Source organism: Nuphar pumila, chromosome 13 (genome assembly GCF_984573655.1).
Source record: "Nuphar pumila chromosome 13, dmNupPumi1.hap1.1, whole genome shotgun sequence".
In the NCBI taxonomy this organism is placed as follows: Eukaryota; Viridiplantae; Streptophyta; class Magnoliopsida; order Nymphaeales; family Nymphaeaceae; genus Nuphar; species Nuphar pumila.
In genome coordinates, this window is record NC_143261.1 from 64,826,184 (window position 1) to 64,846,785 (window position 20,602).

Below are 20,602 nucleotides of genomic sequence, written 5' to 3' on the forward strand. Positions count from 1 at the left end.
ATAACCTGTTACCTATCAACAAAACAGAGTTATAGAAAGAACAGCAAAATGGCATTTCCTGTAGCAAATGAGTAGTGACCTTTTTGAAACATCAAAGTCAGTCTTAGCTGGGAGACTGAAGTTAGACTGTGACAATGGATCGGGGCTTTTATATAGTAACACAGACTCTATTTTCTGTTAGTGAATTGTTAAGAGGGAGAAGCCAGGTGTTGGAGCTGGATTGTATTTCTGCAGATCCAACCTTTCAGAATTAAATATCCCTTATCACACAGCTTTAAGATTTTCAAAAAAAAAAAAAATGGGACTCTACAAGCTCAATCACAACTCTTCAGAATTCTCTCATGTTCCGAGGTAATAAAAGCAAGTGGGATCTATAAAAGTTGTCAGTATCCATCGAGATGAACACAAAGGGTTGAGGATCAGCTTTCGGGTGATGTTTTCTGCCTTTAAATTGAAAAACCTACCATCATATATGATATTATGGTCCTATATGTGGGCCTATTTCTGCACTTACTGGTATTGGAGAAAAAGGAAACAAAAACATCTTTTCCAAAATATCGACATTCGCTACAAGGTCCATAACTGTTTTCTCCGACCTCTAGACCTCATTAAAGATATTCAAAACAAGATAACCTGCAAGATAAACTGATTATGAGGCACACAGAACCCCTTTTTAGTGAAGAAATCGACAATTATCTGGAAGTAACTGAAAACCCCTGACAAAACAAAAAAAAAATTCTATAGTTAACAGTTTGTATGTAATGCTAATAATCGATACTTGTATTCTTTGGTAACCTTTGGGGAGTCTCTGTTTCTCAAATTGGGATGTAGAAGGTTGATCAGGGATCTTACGCATGCTTCAAGTCTAAGGTGAATATTGGAACTAATGATCATATAATGTGACAATGAAACTAATGGGCATTCAACATGTAGTGATTAAAACCTGGATATCACGTAGCATAATAACAAAGGATAAATACAGAATACATTCACAAACAGAAGCAAATCTGAACATAAAGAAGAAATGGTTGATGCCAAAAAATAAAGTGACAATGAATATGATGAAATGTGATAAGCATGCTATGCAGTTGATATGACAGTTGAAATCATGCTATTAATCAGATGATGAAAATGCCACAAATGATCCTTAAGATATGTTACGTTACTGCAACTGTTATATGCAAGAGTGGTGAACAACGATCCTAGTGAAAAATTTAAAGGGGAACATATACGTTATATCAGGTTTGGGGTAAAGAAACCATCAAACGAGTAAACCAGAGTTTTTAGGCCTAACTAACGTATGATCATTGGTGAGCCATCAAAACTCATTGCTACAGGATTTAGCACACGTATATAGAGACACAAGGAAGTCAAAGTGATTAGCTACTATGGAGAAAAAGTTAGAAAACAAATAACAGAAATTGGAAACCGACATTCCACGAAAGACCAAAATATAACCAGGAAATTAAAAGTTAGAACAGGAGTTGAGTCATAGACAGGAAACCGAAAACCCCAAAAAAAAAAGAAATCAAAATGTAATGAAACGAAAGATGGATTGGGATGCAATATTTAGGTGAAGTCTCAACGAGACATCACCGGTTGCTCCCATGTAAGGTGATTATAGATATGGACCGTGCCAATGGATGTAACGGATTTTCAATGTCTGATGTTAGTGATGGTGGGTTTTCTCATATAACGCGGCACATAAATGAGACAGGGAAAGAAGGGGGGGCGAAAGTAAACAAAAACATAAGGATATGGCAAGCATTATAAACTAGTGTCAAAGTAGGAACAACGAAAGAAAGAGAAAAAGAAAGAGAGAAAAAAAAAGGGGAAGAAGAAGATAATTTGTTGGAATGAAATCATTCCATTGTTGTCGCACGATGGAGAGGTTGAGGTTGCTATAGACAACTCAACACTGTCACTAGTGCTTTCATGGGGCTCGAAATAAGGAAAACCAAAGAGGAATAAAAAACAAGAAGAAAATGTGAAGAAGAGTTTCTTACCTTTTCAGGATCTTAAAGAGGGAGGATCTCCAGTAACTCGTAGAGGAAACGCCGGAAGGATGCGATGGACTAGATGACTGTAGGGAAGATGTCTTGCGGAGATATTCTTCTTCTCGTTCTTGCAGGGATTTTGATAATGGATGCTTAGAAAATGAAGTTCACTCTAGAAGACAATGTCAATCAGTAGGAGTTCATGGATTGTGAGAGATGAGTTTTGATCGATTGTAATGGCTACTTGAAGTAAATACCGATCTCCAGGAAAGACAAGGGATGCCGAGAAGAAGCTGGGAGGCCTCTTCTTAAAGGCGCCATGGAGGGTTCGCGAATGGAGGTCGTTGTTGATCGAAGGCTGAGAGAGGGGAGGCTGTTGGAAGATCAACGGTGGTGCATTAAGAGAGAGCATGCGCGGGAGAGGTCCGTTGCAGCTTTTCGATATTTCAAAAAGAGGATTCTTTAAAAGGAATTTTTGTAAAAATGGTTCTTCAAATGAGTTTTTTAGCAAAAACAACTTTAAAAAGCTTGAAATCGTTCGTTTTTCCTTGTAGTTTTTCCAAAATCTTGTTCTTTTTGGTTTTTATGTTATTTTTTTATAACTTTTTTTTTTGTACTTTTAGAATAAAATTCTAAAACTTTATGAGAAATCAAAGATTAAAAACTATTTTTTTTGTGTTTTTGTAAAATATTTACAAAAGAGAATTTTTCTGAGATTTTTAAAACTATTTTGAGAAAATTTCTTCAGAAATGGGTTTGGATCCGGGTTTTGAGGAAATTTGGATTTAAAATGCTGGATTCGGATCCAGAATTGATTTTGAATACATTAATATGGAATTTAATTCAGAAAATCTGAAGAATGACTGAAATTTAGCTTTGAAATTGTTTTGATTTTCTGAGAAAATGGAATCAGGGGCAAAAGGGGCATTTTTACAAAACTTTGAAAAATTTGGGGTCTTCACAGGGTCAAACATCCATGGAAATCTATGAAATTTTACAAAGAACAAATAGACAGGAAAACAAAACTTTTCCTTTTTACAGATCTGAAAAAGCCTTTAAAACCAGGGAGATCCCCATCCGACAATCCAGACTTGAATATATTGATTTTAACTTTGGTCCTAACTGATACTTTCAATTGAAAATTTTGGAATAAATAGCAGTACTCATTCAAAATATCTGAGATTTTAACAGTGAATAGTTGACAGAAAAATAATAATACTCATTTTTTACAGATCATGAATCAGATCTGTGGTTTGGGATTTATAAACAACACAAGTCTGATTAGGGTTTTGGTAAACCCTAACGAGTTTTAAATTGAAAATCAGAGTCTCTGACAGAGGAAAAATACTAAACAGTAATAAAAAATTCTGAAAATTTCACAGTAGATAGATCTAATTAATGTGAATCCATGACACTTTACAGATCTAAAATCAGATATAGGATGAGAAAAATATCACCACAGCAAGTTACCCTCTTGATTTTAACAACGATTTTAAAGTTTTAAAACCCCGACATGATGTCTGATTTTTCTGACAGGGTTTTCGAAGTCCAAAATCTCTGATTTTTTTACAGTAGTTTAATCACATATGCATGCATCACATATAACAAAATCATAAATTAACAATACATATTTCAATCCGAAACAACATGCTCTTTTCTGTTCTAAACTAAAAACACACAGAAATCTAATAAGCTTGAGAAAACATGCATTAACTAATGAAAAACAATAAAATAAACACTAAAACAGTAAAATAAAAATGATTTCTATGCTGGAAAACGTGTAATAAACATGAATAAGCAAATAAAAAAATAAAATACAGGGAATCCATGGCTGGAATTTGCTTTCACCTTTGAAATCATGGATTTAACCCATTTAATGGGTAAATCTCACGTTTCGTCGGTTAAGAACATGAAAAATGTACCTCTCATCGATTCTAATGGATTAGAATCCTTGAAATCACCCTCAAACTGAGTTAGATCATCTTATTGGGTCGATTTTGGGGTTCTTGGATGAAATCCATGGTTAAATCCATGAACACAAGAGTTTCCATGGTGAAATCTATTGAAAAATCATAAAAACTAATAAAATAATAATAAAATAATATTAAATAAACTCACCTTGGGGCTGCAGATGCAATGGAGGAAGGTGTAGGTGCTGGAGAGGAGAGATAACCCACGAAAATTTGAAAGAAAAAAAGCTCTTTTTGACCTCTTGAAGTCCCCTATTTATAGGTTTTCAAAACCTCCTTAATTAGGGTTAATTAAGGAGTTTTATTTTTTTAGAACTCTTTCTAATAAATCCAATAAAGGGGGCAACGATTTTTTTGGAGAATTATAGCCTAGGTGGGACTCTAATTAATCCCTAATTAGCCCCTAACTAAACCTAGAAAACCCCCAAATGTGATGCCACTTGGCATCTTCCACATTTGGTTTTTTAAAAACCTTTAAAAACACTAGTTTTAAAAACTAAACTTCAAAATGGGTTTTCAAAATGATATTAACTCTTCTAAACCCCTAACACTAACCAAGACACTGACTAAACCTAGTCTAGCCCTGACTTACTCGAATATGGCGCCACCCCGAGTGGGCCCTACTTGAGTTTTTCAAAAAGCGATTTTAAAACTTGAAATTGAAGGAGTTTTTAAAAGGATTTTCAAAAGCAATCTTAAAATTAGAATTTTTGAAATGGCATAGGGTTCTAACCAAGTCATAACTCCTCTGGATATGGTGCCAACTGAGTGAGCCCACATCGAGTTTTAAAGAATTTTGAAATAAACACTGAAAATGGTTTTGAAAAGGGGTTAAAATCAGTATTTGAAATTCAAGATCTTTGAAAATAGGGTATCAAGCGAACTAGAACTCCAAGTTAGAGTCCTGAACTCTTAGGATTCTGAGATTTTAGATTTTAGAATTCAAATGGAAGAGTTTTCGAAAGATTTTATCAAAAACTGACGAAATAAGTCAAAAAAACACAGTCAGGGGTAGACTCCTAACTCGACCGACCTCTAAAATAGAGTCCTGAATTAACTGGACTCTGTAAAATGACCTAAATTTTAAAAACAATAAAAATGAAATAAAAACAGACTTCAAAACAGACTCCTGACTGGACTAGGACTCTGGGATAGAGTTCTGATCGGACTGAAACTCTAGATTTTTTTGGTATTTTCTGAAAAACAGACGAAAGAACTTGTCAAAACAGTGAAAACAATAACGAATACTGGAATAAAATAGAGTTCTGATTCAACTGAGACTCTGAGGACAGAGTCCTGATTGAACTAGGACTCTCAGATTTTTGGATTTTCTTGAGAAAACAAATAGGAGGATTTTGAAAAACAGTTAAAGCAGGATGAAATTGAAGTTTTGATTCAGAGTCCTGATCTGATTAGGACTCTGAGAAAGAGTCTTGATTCAATCAGAACTCTAAGAATTTTAGTTTTCTGATAAGCAAATGATGAAATTTGGGTAAAGCTTTTGAAAACTAGTGAAAATGAAGTATAAAAATCAATTTTGGATAGAGTCCTACTTCGATCAGGACTCTGGGGTAGAGTCCTGATTTGATCAGGACTCTGAGATAAAATCTCAGAATTTCGAAATTCTTTGATAAAAGTGTAATAGTTTTGGTATATTGAAAGATTTCTGAAAGATTCTCTCAAAATTGAAATCAAGATCAGAGTCCCGTTCCAACTAGGACTCTCTGAACAGAGTCCTGCTTTGACTGAAACTCTAAGTTTCTGATTCATTTTGAAAGATTTTGAAAGATTTGATTGAAAATGGATAAAAATAGCTATAAAAGATTAGAGTCACAATACAATTGAAACTCTAAAGAAGAGTCCTGATCCGACTGGACTCTTGAAGAAGAGTCCTGATCCAACTAGGACTCTAAAATTTTGGCCAAAACAGAAGATTTTAAAAGGTTTTCTCCGAAAACAGGTAAAAAGGTAGTAAAAAGTAGAGTTTTGATCCGATTAGGACTTTGGAAAAAGAGTCTTGATCCAATTAGGACTCTAAAATTTTTGATAAATGAAGAAATCCAGAAGCAACACCACCTAAATGGGTCTCATCTGAGAATTGAAATCAATTGAAATTGAGTTTGAAATGAATCCAGATTGTTTTCTGAGAAAATACTTCAAAATATAAGGTCCTGGGGGTTGGCAAATGACACAATGTTGATTAAAAACCCAGGTTTTAAAATTGATTTTTTGAAAGAAAAGTTTTAAAACTCAAATCTGGATTGAATATTTTGAAATCAGGAGTGTTGGATCTCGAAGATGAGATGTAATGACATGCAATGCTATGCTATGCAATGCAATGATATGCTGAATTCATGCAATGATAAGCAATGACACATGAAATGTAAGCACTGAATAAAGGTGAAAATTTGGGGTGTTTACATTGACAAAACCCAAAATTTTGTGATTTAAAAAGCCATACAATCCGGGGGTTGATTCTTATTAAATTGACCATGTTGAATCCATCTATAAGGTTAGATTTGATCAAAACAACTTGCATCATAAGAATTGAGTTGAGATGGGTATGAAGATTGGGGATGACATAGGGGATGAGTCACAAATTTCTTAATCTTTTAGTGCATCTCAACCATGTGATACGCGATGCTTCTGATAAATCATGGTCTCTTAGGCTTTAGGGTACATGACCTAAAAAGTCCTTGGATCAAATTTGCTTCTAAAATAACAAGCTTTAGTTGTGGTGGGAACATATTGACAAATATCAATACCCATACAAATTTCTCAAAAAATGAGTCATCTTTGTAAAGCTTAAAAAAGATTACAAATTTAAAATATTTTGAGAATATCACAAAATTACCTTTTAATGCAAATGTATATGGTAATATAGACCTTCGTAATGACAAAATAATGAGAATGCTTTGAATGATTTTTTTGCACATTTTCACTCTTTATTCCTTTTATATGTTTTAGATTTTTAAGCTTGTTGAAAAAAAAAATCAAAATCTGAATATATATTAATTAAGATTATGGTGGCAGCTAAATTTCCATTTAAAATTCTTTAACCACGATAGGGAGAATGATGACTATCTCTGCTATTAGATGCCCAATAAATTAAAGAAATAAAATCCATCAAATGAATGTGTTCCATAATTAAGTGATCGGGTCTCTTGGTAACCTTTGATGGTTTAATGATTCAAAGACTCGAAATACTAATATTGGGACTTTATTTATTTATGTGGATTCAGATGAAGTGTTTCTCGACGTACAATTAGCATTTACCATGCATGAACATGAATGCATGCCAAGAATTCTCTTTCAAGAAAGAAGAATATCTGCCCCTAGGGGGGTTGGCCTAGTGGGGTGGGGGCTTGCACTGCTAGATGGGCAGTTAAGTTTCGATTTTCATTGGCCTCACCCGTCTGCGCAAGCCAATGCATAGCATAGGCCCCGGGGCAAGGGTCCTAGCATCGGAGTTTTACGCTGCCAGCATGACGACCATAGGTATGGCAGGCAGAGCTGGCACGACGGTTTCTTCAGGTTATAAATCCAAAAAAAAAAAGCAAAAAGAATCCATTCCACTCAAGACTAGCCAAACCCATCAAGAAGTAGCTAGTTATTCAAGAAAAAAGTTTGTTCAAATTACAAGCTGCTGCCATGACAATCAGTTACAAGTCTCCTACTGTTGATGCCTAACATCCATCTCCTGTGTTCGTACAAGAAAAAAAAAAAAGATGAGGGCGCAAAAGGAAAAGGAGGAGGAAAGCAGGAAACACAGCAAGAAATGAACAAAGAAGATTGGCACGCTAGCTAGTTGTGGGTGACTGAACGCGACTCAGGATAGAGAACAACAAAACAAAAAAGAAGAATACAGTATAGTCATGGAATTAGTGCAGGAAAGATCACACAGAAGAATGATCGATGAAGATTGGTAGGTAGCTGTAACTGAATTCTTGGCAAGACAATGAAATGCAACCTAAAGCGACAAAAAAGCGAAGAAAAGAGAATGGTCGATCCTGGCATGGTGGTGGTGGCCAAGAAAATGCAAAAGAAACTTTGATTGGGAAACGGGTTCAACACAAAAGAAAGAAAGAAAGAGAAACGCAGAAGAAGAGGGTCTTGTTTACTGCGGTTGCAGCTGCGGTTGAGGTTGGTCGGGATCAGGGTGGACATCAATGGCGGCGGGAACTCTATGTAAACCATCTATACAGAAGGTCAAGGCCATTGCGACGCAAACGTATAGAAGTAGTGCCATCATCGAGATCAAGGCCCCAGCTATTCCGTTATGATGATTCTTGGTGGCGAACCATGCCCCCAAGAGAACCACGCCGAACATGAGACTGATGGTGCATGCAGCAGCAACGGTGAGCTGTTCGGGAGAGTCGCAGAAGTCGCGCAATCTGCGCCTTCGAGGAGCTGGGGCTGGGGCTGGGGCTGGGGCTTGAGCAGGAGCAGGAGCAGGAGCAGGAGCAGGAGCTGGGGCTTGAGCAGGAGCTGCCCCCTGCATCTCTATCTCCATTCCTCTTCTTGCTTGATCGTTATTGGGGAGAGAGAGAGAGATTTTCATGATAGTGTTTTCGAAAGCAAAGCGCTAATATATGACGGAAACAAGAAGCTTTGTAACGGAATTCTTTACCAGAGCCTAACGAACCAAGTGTGTTAAAAAAAAGTCTTTTTCTTTTTTCACTATTATAAAATGTCGCCGGCGAGTAGGCTAGCTAGAGTGGGCAATTACGTGATGGTTTTCCTTCAGAAAGTTGGGTGGCTTTGAGTTTTTGCAACAAATATAACAGATGTTTTAAAAATTATTACATATCACATATCGATAATGTTGATATAATACCCAAAAAATACATTATTTTTTCTAATATCACATATCGATAATGTTGCATTGGATGTGACGAAAGAATCAGGGGCGGAGCCAGGAATTAAATCAAGGTGGTCACAAATGCACAGAAAAAAATCATGCAAAAAAACATAAAAAACTATAATATTATAATAAAAATAAAAAAGAAATCATGATTAATGCTAATTGAAAAACATATAAAGAAAACCCCAAAATACTAATAGAAATCAAATATAGAATAATTATTATTGTTATTTATTTATTTTTAATATAGTTGGGGGGTTCACCTGAATTTCTATTGAAATGAAAAGAAAATTACATACAATCACCCATTTAGGGTAAGCCAATCCGGTAGCTTATATATCCTTCCAAAATAAACCTTTTGATCCTATTTTGCGCCCATATTTGTCCCACAAACCTATGGAACCAGCCTATGTATGTGACAACTCTTTTTCATTTGACCCAGATCCAAATTCAAACCCACTCTTGGTGCAAGTAGTGGACTCATATTTGTAATAAGTTACACCAAATTGCTATTTCTTATGGGTGGAGAGAAATTGAAAGAAGCCCAAGCCCACGATCTTGACTTGAGGGCAAGTGTTCTTCAATTCTGGAAGAATGATGTGGAAGAGGGACCATGATACTACCAGCATAGGATCTATTTGGATCTAATTTACTGATTAAGTTTTTATGTTATTATTTGGTTTGGATCTTAGTTTAGACTTATGTTTGGATATTATTGATCTATTTGATAACTGATCTATTTGATAACGGTATTAGGTTTGGAGTTCCTAGGTTTTTCTCTTTTCTTAATATAAATAATCATTGTAGACAGAACAAAGGGGGCTTGATGATGAATTTTATTGATTTCAGTTAAATTTCAGTAATTTTTTATTTTTTCCCCTATTTTTTGCCTAATTCCATAGTTTGTAGCTATGCTAGGGTATTAATTTTGCATGGTTCAGAAATGATTCTCTTGCTAAACTATCTTTTTAATTGTCAATCAATAAAAAATAATTTTAAATATTTTACTAATATTTTTTAATTATTTTTTGACCGATTCAGAACGATACACTTGAGTATCGATATCGGCGGATACGCCTGAATAGTTGGCCAAACGATTCAGGGCTGATATCGATACTGACAACATACCTGACTAGTTGACACCCTTAGCCCACTTAAGATCATACTTTTTTATGGCAAGGAATTTGTCTAGAAATGGGGTTCACTTAATGACTTCTTCTTTCACATAATAACTGTCCATGCACGTACTAGCTCTTAAAGAATGCTCCGGACCGGACCCAACCTGAATCAAACCTTATAGGGTTTGGGCCGGTATGATGCACTACAAAAAAACACGTCATTACTAACCATAAAAATGGCAATGATAAATTATCATCATCAATAATACATTAATCCTGATGATAAAAATATATCATAGTAAAAATACCTATAGTCAACAACATAATATCATCGCTCTTATCATGTTGATAGTATGAATAGGAATACGTGAAAGATGGTCGAGACTAGATGTTGCCAACGATATTAATGTTGGCTTTCAAATACAATGATACCTATTCACCGCTATTGTCTTTTATATTTTTTATAGTATAGATGACAATTATCATCGCATATATTCTTATTTTCGACGTAAATATACGATGATAATATCGTCGAATTTAAATATATATGTGATGATATTTGTCATCGTTATAGATTAATCTTGATGCACACCATCATATTGACGTCAATAGAATATAAATAATAAGCATATTGATGATGATAAATATCATCGCCAATATGCCCATGACAATAATTATCATCATCAATAGATTACAAATGACCAGCATATTGACAACAATAATAATCATTGCCAATATGCTATTATTTGTAATCTATTGACAATGATATATAATTACCATTGTCAATATTTATAAATAATCAACATAATGGCAATGATAATTATTGTCATCAATATGTTATTATTTATAATCTATTAACGATGATAATTATCATCATCAATATATTGTCAATAGTTTATAAATTATTAGTATAATGATGACGATAATTATCATCGTCAATATGTTGATTATTTATGATCTATTGGCGATGATAATTATTATCATTAATATATTGTCAATAAATTATAAATCATCAGTATATTATCAATGATAATTATCGTCATCAATATGATGTTATTTGTAATCTATTGACGATGATAATTATCATCATCAATATGTTGTCAATAGATTATAAATGATCAGTATAATGATGATGATAATTATCATTGTCAATATGTCGATTATTTATAATCTATTGACGATGATAATTATCATCGTTAATATGTTGTCAATATATTACAAATCATCAACATATTGGCAATGATAGTTATAATCGTCAATATGCTATTATTTGTAATCTATTAACAATGATAATTATCATTGTCAATATGATGTCAATAGATTATAAATGATCAGTATAACGACTGATAATTATCTTCATCAATATGTCAATTATTTGTAATCTATTAATGATGGTAATTATCATCGTCAATATGTTGTCAATGGATATAAATCATCAGCAACAATGATCATTATCATTGTCAATATACTATTATTTATAATCTATTGACAACGATAATTATCATCATCAATATGTTGTCAATAGATTACAAATGATCAACATATTGATGACCCAAATTATCATCATAAATATGTTGATTATTTGTAATCGATTAACGACGATAATTATCATCAATATGTTGATTATTTGTAATATATTGATGATAATAATTATCATTGTCCATATGTAAACTTGTATGCATTGAGATTTTCACAGGTTTTTTTTATTTTTTCTAAAATTTCACCATATGGATGTGATCTAGATGCATGGTTTTATAGAAACAAACTCTTGGATCATCTAATTACGATGTATATGAAGAATCTTTTAAGGCTTGAAAATCAACAAGTTAGAATTTTTATAAACATGCAATCATAAAAAATTACATTTCTTGATCCGATTATGATGATTCAATAGTCGATTCCAAGCAAATGGACCATACCAAATGCATCTGTAGGGTTAGAATTGCAAAAAAAATTTATAAAAATCTTGGTTCATACCCGTTTACATGTTACAAGCTTTCTTGATCTAGGGTAACTAAAATATGTAGAATGAGTCAAATATGTAAACTGGTATGCACTGACATTTTCATAAGTTTTTTTATCTTTTTCTAAAATTTTACCCTACGGATGTGATCTGGATGCATGGTTTTATTGAAACAGACTCTTGAATCATTTGATTACGATGCATAAGAAGGATCTTTTAAGGCTTGAAAATTAATGGCCTAGAATTTTTGTCAACATGCATCGGCCGCCCCATGGCATTTTCGTTAATATTATGAGGATTTTTGAATCCTCCAAGGAGAGTGGAGGAGCTGGGCGGCAGTGGAGAACCGTGACCCACTCCCAGCCCCTCATCTTAGTGAGGCTAACCCTTACCGTCCATCTTCCACCTACCTCCTTTAAAGCCTTCTTGAAAAAATCGAGAGCCCAAAGGAGGGCGATTTTTCCTTTCACTCTCATTCTCTCTCTCTCTCTCTCCCATACTCTCTTCTCCTTCCTCTTCCTCCCAGCCGTGGGGTGCATCTCCACCATCGACATTTGAAGAACGCCATTGCAGCTATACCCACCTTCTTCATTCGAGCTCCGAAGGTGAAGGTTCAACACGTTTCACACCTTGTTTTCGTACATCATGAAACCGAGGAGCCAATGCATCCATGCATGCATTCTCCATCGGTGGATTAGTTTGAATAAGCTCTTCTTTTTCTTTGTTTTGACATTGATTCACCCTTGTTCGCATGTGTTGGTTTGTTGCATTCATATACATTCTATTTTCTTTTTTTTTCTTTCTTCCAATAGCATTCTCTTTTTTTTCTGAAGCTTTGTTCTTGTTGTTTCCCTTTCGCTCTTGTTGCTGGGAATTTTTTTTTGGCGCGTCCTTGAGCTTGGTGGCCTTGCTAGGTATGCTCTAGACCGAGCCGGGCTCGTTCAGACGCACCCAGCTCTTTTTGGCATTCCTTGGAGTGTAGGCATGCTGCAGGTGGTGAACCGCAACCGCCATCTCCTCCCTTGATGCGTCAGGGTGCTGGGCTCAACCCAGTCCCAATGGCCTGGGTCACGGTGTGTCAGGCTCCACCTGGGAAAGAGGGGCCCAGACCCCTTTGGGTTTTTGCTTTCGTTTGGGTTTTTAGACGCTGTGGGTCACCCTGGGAGCCACAGGCACCCGGATGGCTTAGCCGGCTGGGCAAGCCTATACCAAGTGCCAGACCCCGTTAGTATGGCTGTTCGAGTCCATGGGCACGGGCCCGTGGATGTGGAGGGTCGCAAGGTCTGGTCCAGCAGACCAGACCCTTTGGCTAAACCAATGGTTTTCCTTGGTTTGAAGCTAGGCACCATGCGGGTTGCCCGCGCGCTCTGCTTGGTCGCCCAAACATTTTTTTTTTGTAGTGGGCGTTTTGGCTGGGGTACTGGTCTGAACCGTGGGTTCAGATCAGTGCCACAGCAGGTTGGGCTGTCTGGTTCATGGGCCAGGCCCCAGCCAGGCCGTGGCACTTTGTGCTAGTCTGGTTTCCTTTCTTTGGAGCTGGGTGTGAGCCATGAGGTGCAAGGCACCCGGGGCCATCCAGCGGCTGAACCTCTTCGGTTCAGGTCTGAACCAAAGGTTCAGACCTAAGCAAACCTTGACAGTAAGGTCTAGTCCCATGGACAAGACCCATGCCCTAACCCCTTTGGTATCCCAGTACCACAAGGTTACCTATAGTTGCCATTTTGGCAGCCTTTTTCAGACCTAACCGAATTACCTATGCAGTCTGGTCCGAACCGTGAGTTGGACCAAGATTTTTGGTGGGCTGAGCAGTCTGGTCTAGAGAACCAGACCTGCATATTCGTGTAGACCCGCTTTGGCAGCAGGTCCGCAACTCAATTGCCCGGAGCCCCTGCATCCTTGGTACCCCTCTAGTCGGTTGTCCCCAGTGAGGACCCCTTTTTTTTGTCCAGCACGAAACCTTGCTCATAGCCGAACTTTAGTTGGTCCAGACTCGTGTTTTGTTTTGCACCTCTCCATTTCGCAAATCAGTTAGGATGTTTGGCAGTGCGGATCGCGGTTGCCGCGATTTGGCTTGCGCGCACATGTCTCGGGATGCACATGTGCGGGTGTTCATATACGTATGTGTGTATATATATATATATATAGTGTATATATATATATATATATATATATATATATATATACACCCATAAATATACATATTTATATATACATATAGATGTGTATGTATATATGTATATGGGTGTATATATATATATATATATATATATATATATATATATATATACATGCCTACCTTGGGTTAGTTAGGTTGACTAGTTGTGCGTGAGGGCAAGCACTGTTGCTAACCCTACATGTTTGAAGCCTAAGTGGTTTCGGGTCTTGGACATTGTCCAATGTTTCGTTCGGGTCCGCAGGCATGGCACCCCAAACCGTGGAAATGCTAATGTTATTCCCATAAGTTGGGAATATCTCAGATTCCCTTAGTAACACATAAGTGTGTTGAGTCAAGTAGCCTAACAAGGGTATAAGCCTAAGATGGTCTTTCATGTCACAATTGCATCTTTCCTCCTGCAAGAGCGATGACCCACTTGGAATGTGAATGTAATTCCCATACGCATGGGAGTATCGTTAAATTCAATCTTAACACATAAGTACGCCAAATCATGAGTCTTCCCTGCAAGAATGATCCCATGTTACGTAAAGTGTCAATCTTAATGATTTAGTTCCAACCACTTGAGTGATGAAATTGATGAAATTGTATAATGCCTCTGTTCCTTATGTTTGTGCAAATGATAGAAAAGCATGTGGTATTTAATTACACTTTGCACGTAGCACATCCTGACACTCGTACTGAGTAGTGCGTACTTCGACTGGTACCTTTGCTTGAGGCATTGGTGAGTGCACGAAGTGCACTTACTTCATGAAATGAAAAGGCTGAAACTTAAGTTTAAACACCAAAAGGGTATGAATGAATATGATTTGTGTTTGGACTCGATTGGAGTCTTTGGGCAAAGGCCTTTCTGTCGTGAGTGAACTCACGTGGGACTACACCCTAAATTAGAAAAAAAATAATATGGTGTTATGATCGCTTTCACGAGCGATGTGCTCTTGTTATCTGCGTGAGACTGAGCACGTGGATGGGCAGGCTAAGTCCTCGTTTTGCGTATCCTACGGGGACCACGAGGCATAAAATCCTCGTCAAGAGGTATGACTAAATAATGAGCCTAAGAAAGATAAACCTGCTTCGCCCCATTCACAAAACGGTTCACCTTGGAGAGGGTGGATGGTACAACCCTGAGTGTCTTGTCGTTACTACGACACGTGTTTTGACAGGAGCTGTAGCGTCCTTTGACCTCCAGTCACTCAGAGTCAGGGAGGTCGAGGTTGCCTTTTTAGGACCTCACTACTTGTGATCATTGAAAAAAATTTCCTCTCTGGTATTTCTCTCTCTTCCTTCTCTTTTCATTTTTATCCTCTATTTCTCCTTTTTGAAGGGAGAAATGAAAAGACACAAAAGAAGAGAGAAGAGAAAATAAAAGAAGAGAAGAGAAACTCTTTTGCGGGGTCTCACTTGACCTTGATTTGAAAATATTTAAAAAAAATTACTCGCCTCCGTTTTGAAATATTTGCAGGAAAATCGGGAGACGGGATTCGCTCGTCGGTACGAGGTTCGACCGTTCCTGACGCTTTTACCAGGGGTAATCGAACCAAGGATCAAATTTATGCCTTTTACTTTGCTAAAATATCATCTAAGAATTTATCCTAAGCCTAAAAATGCATAGAGAATCATGCTTGTGCAATGCAAATGCAAAAATGTATGCTTTTTAAGAAGATGTTTAAAAAAAAAATCCAAGTTTTCTGAGATGAGTTTTGATAAATGAGTGAAGAAATGAAATTTGAATCTATCTTAGAACCTTTTAAGGTAGTTCTGATAGAATAGACTTGAATTTTCTAAGTGTTGGAAGGATCAGGATTTGGAAAGATAAGTCTGTGGATGAAGAGGAAAAGAATTTAAAATTGGTATTTTGAAATAAAGATGGGTTTTCAAAGTCATAATGGACTTTGAATTTTTAGATTGATTTTCAATTCGATATCTAAACAAAGATTGATTTTGAATTTAGACTTGAGAAATAAATTTGAAATTAGCTTTGAAAATTGGAATTGGTTTTGAAAATTTGGAATGAAATTTTGATCTGAAGTCTAATATCCAAGATGGAACTGGATCTGAAGTCTGAGATCCGAGATGGGATTGGATCCGAATTTTGGAATTTTAAACGAAATTGGATCCGAAAGTCTAAGATTCGAGATAAGATTGAATTCTGGATCCTAAATGGAATTGGATCCGAAGTCTAAGATCCAAGATAAAGTTGAATTCTGGATCCTAAATGGAATTGAATCAGAAGTCTAAGATCCAAGATAAAGTTGAATTCTAGATCCTAAATGGAATTGGATCAGAAGTCTAAGATCCAAGATAAAGTTGAATTCTGGATCCTAAATGGAATTTGATCAGAAGTCTAAGATCCGAGGTAGAGTTGGATCTAAAATCTATAATCCTAATGGAATTTTGGATCAGAAGTTTGAGATCCAAGATCAGATTGAATCCAGAATCTGTAACCTAAAATGGATTTTGGATCTGAAGTCTGAGACCCAAGATTGGATTGGATCCAGAATCTAGAACCTAAAATGAAATTTTGATCTGAAGTCTGAGATCCAAGGTTGGATTGGATTTTGAAAAATCCGAAATGGGATTTTTGAAAATGGATCTGTTTTTTTTTTAAAACCCAGTATTGAATTTAAAACTTGAGGAGAATTGAATTTTGAGATTCAAAATCAATCTCAAACTTTGATTTTTGATTTTGAGAATCAAGATTTTGAAGATAAAGAACACACTTGATTTTGAAATCAAAAGATGAATAAGAAGTTTCAAAGTTAAATTGAACTTTGAAATTGATTTGAATTTAAATTTGGATCTTGAAAATGGTTTTGGAATCTCAAAGTTGATTTGAACTTTGAGGTTTGATTTGCATTGGAAATTTGAATATAAAATGAATTTGAAATTTTAAAGTCAAATTGGACTTTGAAATCGAATTTTAAATCTTGAAGATGAGATAGAGTTGAATTTGAATCTAAAATAGGAATTGATTTGAGGAATGAAGAAAATACTCAAAATCACTTGGAGTTTTTGAAAGGGAATTTCAAAAATATGATGCAATTCTATCCTTAAATGATGAATGGAAAAGGAATTTAAAATTGAATTTTGAAAATCTTATTTCATTCTTTAAGTGAATTAAAATAAGATTGAAAATATAATACATCCCTGACTATGGTCATTGAATGTATTATATAATAATCATATTTAAATTCAAATGGAGAGTAAAATACGTTTTGGTGCTTTTATAAAGTTTAAAAATGAAATTAACTCTCAATATATCCTGACTATGGTCATTGATATATATTTTGAGTTAATTTTAAGTTAAACTCCGATAAAAGAAGAAAATATTTTGAAAGATATGATGATTTTTGAAAGGGGTCCAGTGTGGATCCAGTGTTATTCCATAAAAAATGAAAATCCTAAGTTTTGTTCACATCCTGACTATGGCCATTGATGCAAATAATCAACTTAGAATTTAATCACCTCTTATTAGGTTGGTGCACGTGCCATTCATGCTTCTATTTGTGAATTTTAAGTAAAAAAAAATTAATATGGAACAGACAACTTTTATGATATGCTCATGCATTCTAGTCTAATACATGAAATGTAATTTCTCATTATAATCTAGCTATTACATTATTGAATTAAATTGAGATTCAATTTCCTAAAAAAAGGGTTTACCTAATTCTTGCAAAAATTCCAAGTTAGCACAAGATATATATAGGAAGCAATTTACATGATATTATTTTGAACCTAGGATATACTTGATGGAATATTCATTCATGTATCTTATTAATAAAAAAAAAACAAGTATGCTACCTGATAAAAGGAAAGAGGATGGGATGACATGAAATGCAATGTGATATGACAAATGGAATGCACTGTGTGCTTATGGAGCTGCAACCATTTATTACTCATGCTGAAAAAAATGTTTTAAGAAATTATGGCACAGTAATGGAGGTAGATGCTAGGGGATTGGGCAGTGCATGGTGACAGCTGTGCATAGTGAGAGTTTCAGCAGCTTGTAGATGCACAATAGGTGTAATAACAAAATTAGTTGACATATTGGACCCATATCCACTCGACCTCATGAAAGGGGTGGCACACTATTTGTCTTGGTTTTTATCAATGGAGACATTTGTATCCTGAATTTACGAAGAACTAGTCTTCTCAAAGAGATAACAATGTTTTCACATCAATTTTGCCAACTACTAAATTGACAATGTGAGGAAAACTAGTTGTTTCTATTGGCCTTAACTTATATGCCACAAATATTACAACTCATGCATCAGTGGGAGCTGGAAATGGTGAAGGAACAATGGGTGATGTGCAGAAAGATGAGTGTAGTGTTGGTAATTGAAATACACAGGTTGCCTGCCACAGTGTTGTGGCAGGTGCACCATATTGTGTAATGATGGAGTATGGGGTGAAGCAAGGTGTCAGTAGTTTAGTGGAAGATTGTGCATGGGAGGTGAAGGTGAAGGTTGTGCTGGGATTGATGATGTGCAGGAAGGGGGTGTATAATGAGTCACAAGGGATAAAGACACAAAGAAAGAAAAAAAAACAAAAAAACAAACAAACAAACAATGTGCAAAACTACAGGAAAAGGTATGTAACCTCTGTACTGAAGTAGGACTACACCTATACATGGGATTATGGTTATGAGATATGGGCCTTACATTAGAATGCGATATATGGACCACAAATGATTTATGTTGCAGCAATGTACATAACTGTGAGTTAATGCAAAGATAGGCACAACTAATGCAAAATGGGCATGATTAGGGGAAAATGAGGCTACAGGGTATAAGAAGATATCAAAGGAAAAGAGATGCCTATCCTTTAGCAAAATCTAGATGAAAAACTATTTTAGACCAAATTACGAATCAAAGTATAATATACTATTTATACCATAAAAATGGTTAGACTGATCAAACTGTGGTGTTTCACTAGGATTTTAGGTGTTATTATGTAACTACAACTTGATTGAATAGAAAATACACGACATCTACTTGTTCTACAGAGAAAAAAAAAGAAAAACTAATAAATTTGATCTACTTACCAACAGTGATTTTATATAGTGGACATTTTAACATAGTGGTGGTGCTGTAGTAAATGAACGACAATGTGATGGGCAAGGGGACTAATGCAATAAATGCAGCCTAAAAACCAAGGGAATGCATGTATGAGATAGTATGCTGGAAGTAAAGCAGTGAGTTGCAGGATGTTGAAAATATACAATTTAGAACACATTTTGCAAAATTGGAAATATGATGTGTATTTTTAAGATAGCCTAAGAGTGTAGGCTCAGTGTGACTAGTAGAAAGATGATGGATCTGGGTCTCGTCCATATTCCAACTAGGGCCGTAAATATGGACTCTACCGAGTTCATCAACTCTCTAAGAGTTGGTGCACGTGCCATTCGTATACATCCATGGTGATTTTGCAAAATGAGATATATGAATCATAGAATTAGGATATTGCAGGAATCAAACTACATGATATGCATCCTAATCTAAGCAGTAAAAGTAAATATTATTCCAAATTTGATTATTACATCTTTGACATAAATCAAAGTAAATAAAAAAAAAGTACATAGTGTAAAAGAATCAACATCCTCCAGATTTTCCTGTAAAATGAGAATTAGTATAAGGAAGGGATATACAAGATAACCAAGGAAATGGGCATATATAGAATATGTGCAACAAAGATATATATATATATATATATATATATCTAAATGTTAAAATTTGTGCTATGTAACAATGGAGGTGTGTTTACATGAGGAAATAGCTACATGAATGCTCATATATGGCAACAAGTGCACATGAAGATATCCATATGTATATATAAGTATATATATATATATATATATATATATATATATATATATATATATATATATATAGATATATCTACATTATTTACACCTATATATATATGTACATATATATATATATATACACATAGGTATATGTACCTATAATGAGAAAACATATATAATAATTGAAATTCCATATATAATGGGTAAATATATATATATATATATATATATATATATATATATATATATATATATATATATATATATATATATATCAGAAAATACAGGATATATACAGTTTCTGTAGGTGATTTCACAAAGCCGTAATTCCCAAGTTATAACATATTTCTCAGTAAAATTGGGTATGGAGCTTCCCTATATATCAATAACAAATCATGCCAAAGATGATCTAGAGATCATGAACGGATATGGAGATATTCGTTCATGAATATAGCCGATTATCAAGACTGGGTACCTGCAGCAGAAAAGATGGTAAATACATAACATACATAATGTGCAGGAAATGCACTGTGGAAGCATCATGGGCTGTTTCAAGGATATTGGTTGATATTTTGGAAGTGATATTTTTAAAACAATAATTTTCAATAAAAGCTTTGGAAAATCGTCAACCAAAGATATAAAAACCGACTTTCCACGAAGTGGTAAGTGCGGGTCGAATCCTCAGGAAACAGGAATTACTCAGAATATTTC